Source organism: Jaculus jaculus, chromosome 15 (genome assembly GCF_020740685.1).
Source record: "Jaculus jaculus isolate mJacJac1 chromosome 15, mJacJac1.mat.Y.cur, whole genome shotgun sequence".
NCBI classification, from domain to species: domain Eukaryota; kingdom Metazoa; phylum Chordata; class Mammalia; order Rodentia; family Dipodidae; genus Jaculus; species Jaculus jaculus.
Window position 1 is genome coordinate 41,693,132 of NC_059116.1, and position 6,000 is coordinate 41,699,131.

Here is a 6,000-nt window from a genome sequence, read left to right on the forward strand (position 1 = left end):
ATCAGAGGGTAGACATCAGCCCCTGGCCCACACAAGGTAGACAACAGGAACAGGAGAATGTGCTAAACTCTGGCATGGGGAAACTGGCTATAATACCCATAAACCCGCACCCAACAATATATACTGCCTCCAGAAGGCATTAATTCCCAAAACTCGGTCAGCTGGAAACATAGCATTCAGAATACCTAAGTTTATGTGGGACACCTGAATCAAACCACCACATATACCAATGGAATAGCATTGAAGACCAGAACCTTAGGTCAAGTAACTATAGCTACTTAATCTTTGACCAAGGTGCCCATGACTTAGACTGGGGAAAAGACAGCATCTTCAACTAATGGTACTAGACAAATTAAATGATCATATGTACAAAACTGAAACCAGACCCAGCCATCTCACCATACACAAAAATCAAATCCAAATGGATTAAAGACCTCAGTACAAAACTTGAAAAATCTTCTACTACTGAAAGAAAAATATGGGAGTCACTCTCCACTTTATAGGAGTGGGGAAAGACTTCTTTTTTAAAAAAAATAAAATTTTATTTATTTATTTGAGAGCGACAGACACAGAGGGAAAGACAGATAGAGGGAGAGAGAGAGAGAATGGGTGCGCCAGGGCTTCCAGCCTCTGTAAATGAACTCTAGACGTGTGCGCCCCCTTGTGCATCTGGCTAACGTGGGACCTGGGGAACTGAGCCTCGAACCGGGGTCCTTAGGCTTCACAGGCAAGCACTTAACCGCAAAGCCATCTCTCCAGCCCAAGACTCCTTGTACAAAACCCCAGTAGCTCAGGAAATTCGGCAATCACTCAAACAATGGGATATAATGAAGCTAAAAAGCTTTTGCACAAACATACCACAATCAGAAGCACAGATTACCCAGTAGATGGGAGAAATTTTTCTTCAGTTATGCCACCAACAGAGACCTAATATCTAGAATGTACAAAGAACTCAAAAATTAAAACAATAACTAATCAAACAACTCACTTAAAAATTGGAGCAGAAAACTGAATGGGAAGTTCTCAGAGGAAGAAATACAAATGGCTAATACACACTTAAGAAAATATTCATCATCCCTAACAATCAGAAAAATGTAAATTAAAAGAAGTATGAAATTCCACCTTACTATACTATGTGGTATATTTACATGGCAATAATTAAAATATCAAATGACAACAAATGTTGGCAAGGGTGTATAGAAAGAGTGACCTTCATTCACTATTGGTGGGAATATCAACTTATACAACCACTATGGGGAACAATATGAAGATTCCTGAAAATGATGACCATCAATCTACCAGCAGACAGTTATTCCCTTACTGGGCATTTACCCTAAATGTTCCACACTTAACTACAGAGATATTTGATCAACCATGTTTATATCTGTTCAATTCATAATAGCTAAGAACTGGAGTCAACCCAGGTGCCCATCATTGGATGAATGGATAACAGAATTGTGGCACATTTACACAATGGAATTCTGTTCAGCAGCTCAATAGTAAGAAAAAAATGATCCAATGAAACATGTAGGGAAATGGATAAAGTTGGAAGAAATCATACTCATCAAGCACACGCAATCACAGAAAGAAAAATGTCATATATTTCACTCATCAGTGGATGCTAACCTGGATCATCTGGAGTTGCTGGCAAACAGGATAGGAAACATGAGGCCCAGATAACAGGAATGGAAAGGTATGGGGGAGTGGATGGGGCAGTTGGAGGGAAAACTAACACAGAAGTAAACCCAAAATGAACTGGTACCATAGCAACTTTTATCTTTGAAGGTAGACTAAAAGATCTAACCATCAATGGATGTATGGGGGGAATGACTGAATAGAAGGGTCCTCAAGAGGGTGGTATGAACCATAACCTTCAAAAGGTTCTGGTTCTGGTCTGTAACTACCAGTAACAGAAAGCAGTTGCTACCTATAATTATCAGAGAGACCAATGAGGTTCCCTAAAGAAGACAGGCTTCTGTTAAAGTAATTGATTAATCACCTGAGGTAAAAGGTTAAGTCAATGTCGCTGAAGACACCATATGCTATTGACACAGAACAGAGTCAGGTGGAACTGGGAAGAGAGCCAGTCCCCAGGCAGTTAGCCCATCTAATGCTGGAAAGCACCACATGAGCTACTGGGGGAAAGTGGCCAACAATAGTGTGACTAACCAGGGTCCTAAGCTACCTAGAAGCAAACATCCTGACAAGATGCACGTGCCGGTGCATTGGTGGCACACAGCCTTTGTGGGTAACCAATAGCTTTCTTATTGGCTAAGTGCAAAGGAACCCATATCTGAATCTGGAAACCAGGTCTGAATCCTATGGAGACAAAGATTATGAAGAAGTGGAAATTTATTTTCACACAGGGATTTTTACGTGAATGCTATCTATAGCCCATATCATCCATTATAACTTAAATCTTGCATCTATTCAAATGGTATTCAAAGAGTGAGTGGATATGTAAACTACAGTGATCTATCTCATAGTATACCATTCATAATAAGAAGGAACAAACTCTCAATATGTACTAATTAAATGAAATAGCAGAAAACTGTGCTGAGTGAAAAATGCCAAATTTAAAGGTCACATATTGCATGACTTTACTCATGTAACATTCATGAAATTACATTATAGAGCTAAATGATAGACTTGCAAAACTGCAATAATGTAGGCTCTCAGGAGGTAGTAAGAGAGCTTGTATATAAGAAGCTCAGTGGCTTGGTTGTAATGAAAGTAACACAGGACTATGTGTCTAGAACTATATACACATACACATAAATATCATGTATATGTTACGGAGAAATCTGGATGAGTGGAAATGAGCATAAAGGGAAAAAATATCTAGAAATCTTGCTTTGAATATGTGTGTGAACTAGTCTTACTATGTTTCCAAATCATTAGTTCTAGTGACATGGAACACACACATGCAAGTTTCATGGCCTCAGCTCCTGATGGACAGATAGCAGCACCAGAAGCCAAGAGTTTATGAAAGGCTGCTGTTCCAAATCCTAGAAACATGACATGGCATGTACATAGTCCCATCTGTGATTGTTACACTCTATTGTCAACTTCATCAGATTAGGAACTGAGTAAGAGGAACATCTCCTGGAAAGATCTGTGAGGCCGTTTCTTGGAAGGATTAATGGAGGGAAGAAGACCTTCCCCCAGAGTGAACAGCCCTTTTGGTGGGGGACTATGTAGAAAGGAATTCCAGGAGAACACAGTGACTTTTGCCTGGCTGCCTTTGTTACTTATTGGTTAGTATATCTATCCAATTTCTGATATCTGTCTTGAACATTGGCACACAGCTGCCTCAACCTTCTAAGGTGGACTAAAGACCAGTTACTCTTCAGGATTCCTCTAGGACTTCAGTACCAGATTGGGATTATTGAGGCATCTATCCTCATAGTCTGAGAAGCTATCAAGTGCTCCGACTTGCCAGCCTGCAGACAGGCACAGTTGTACTGCCCAGTCCATACCCTGTAAACCAACCTAACAAATCCCTTTCATAATGCATACTCATCATATTGCTTCTATTCTTCTCAAGATGATAAAAAGCCATTGGCCTGCAGCTGAGAGATGTCTAAGATTCATCTGCCCTTGGGAAAGAGGCTACTGTGGGTACAAGCTCATAGCAAGGAAGCGTTGATGGACACCTTGTTTCTAGGTGGAGGGCTGAGACAGAACTGATCTGTCCCTCCCTCTCTTAGGAAGTTTCATTCCAAAACACTCTAGTTATGCTTAGGATTGACACTTTATAAGGACAATATGGCAGTGATCAAGACTTCATAAGGAACTGAATTAGAATGTGATTGTTTATGCACTCATTATGCAAGAAGAGATGCTATCAACATTGGAAAGATAATAGCATATGTATGAGCACAAGAGATAATGTCCATCAGACTGAAATAAATTCCAAATAGACCCAAGGCTTGCTGAAATATAGATTTTCATGAAACACAAAATGGTCAAGACCATAAAAATTCTTAGAATATAACACCAAGAAATGGTTTAACAATAAGATATGTTAGGTTATGAAACTTTTTGTTTATTTTAAAATATAACTGAGGACAAATTGAAGTAAGATGATTTAGTTCTGAAGCATTCACTCTTGTGAGTAGCAGGGAGGAACAAGTACATGAAGAAAGCCATCAGAGAACAAAGAAATGAGATGAACACTGTCGCAGTTTCCTTTGCATTGCTGGAACAAAGCACTCCACAAAAGCAGGTTGTGAGAGGAAAGGGTTTATTTTGGCTCACAGTCTTGATGGAAAGCTCCATGGTAGCAGGGAAAACATGGCATAAGTGCCTAGATATCTTCTCTCCAACATCAGGTGGACAATGGCAGTAGGAGAGTGATCCAAAAACTGGCAAGGGGACACTGGCTATCACATGCATAAACCTGCACCCAGCAACACATCTCCTACAGCAAGGCTCTAATTTCCAAATTCCCCCTATCTGGGGACCAAGAATTCACAATACATGAGCTTATGGGGGACACCTAACTAAAACCACCAAACGGGAATGGTTATCCAAGTGGATTCATGACTTGTGTCATCATTAAGAGAAAAGGAAAATCCATGGGTCTAAAATAAAGTATCAGAATGGATCTTCAAGGGAAATTAACGCCACACTGAGAATCTGGAGGGGTAATAAATGGAAAACAAGGGCAGGGCGGGGACATCAGTTTAGATGGTTTGGTTTGAAATCACATCAGGTGATCACTAATTAATAAGTGGAATAAAAGAAAAGGGGTAAAACTAAAAGATGATTTTTAAAGGTACCAGTGCATCCTTGGTGCAAATACAGGCAGATATGATGCATGATAGAATCAGTAAGATGGGCATGAAGAGCGTATGTGAAGATTTCCCTGTGAGACATTCCCTAAACAGGAGAAAATATTCCACAGAATGTGACTCTCAGAAAGTCTTCTTTTTGAACCCTAACCTGGCATGATAAGAAATTCAATGTCCCCAAGGACTACCTCCTTCATTGTGTATTTTATCCTTTTAATTTTATTTTAAAAATGCTCCATTTTTTTCCTTTCAAAAATGTGTATCATTTGATTCTCAAACAATATCTAAGAAGAGATGATGTTATATTATCCAGTAAACAGTAAGTGTTCAGGAAAGTTACAGTTTCTCTGGGCTCTGAAGTACCATGTCTTAGTCTATTATATATGGTAATAAGGAATTCCCTTTCACAAAAAAAATTATGCAGCATAGTTGAAAGTATGCACTATAAACCATATCACAGGGCATCTTGCATAATGGGTGATCAATGAATAGATAATGTTGAAGTAAGCTCAGTTGTATGCACATGGACCTTTCAATAGACAAAGTGAGAAATTCTTAAATATATCAGTATTTCCTTTGGCACAGGATATTTAAGTCCACTTAGAAGCTATACTTTAGCTTGATTCCTTTCAAGAGTCAATCTACCATGATGTATTGGATAAAACAAGCAAACAGCAGAATCCTTAAAAAAGGGAGGGAAACAAAAACCATTTCTCCATGATGACTTCTGTCTGGAAGCCTCATCATGCTCAGAAAGGGTGAATGATGTTTTAAGAGAATTCAAAATAGTCTTCGGTCCATTAAAAATCAACCCATTTTCTCCTGTGTCTCATTTATAAAACCAGGAACTGACCTTTAAGTAAATCAAAGTCTTAACAAGATAAGACTTTTGTTCCCACTGATATTACAGCATTAGTAAAATTATTATATATTTTATAATTAAGCTTTAAACTTCAACATTGCAATATTACCAATATAGAAGAACAATTCAAACCACACCCTTGTGATCTAAATGCTTCACTTTTAATTATAAAGAGAAATGAAAACTGAAGTGTCTTCATTTTTAAAAGTTCAAGCTAGCATGTTCTAGAGACTATAGAATAGAATATGCCATAATTAAAGCTAAGAAAAATGAAAGTGTTTCAGTGTTAAATGGATAGCCTTCACCCAAGCTCCTGATTCCACCCAAATATGAGAGTGTCAA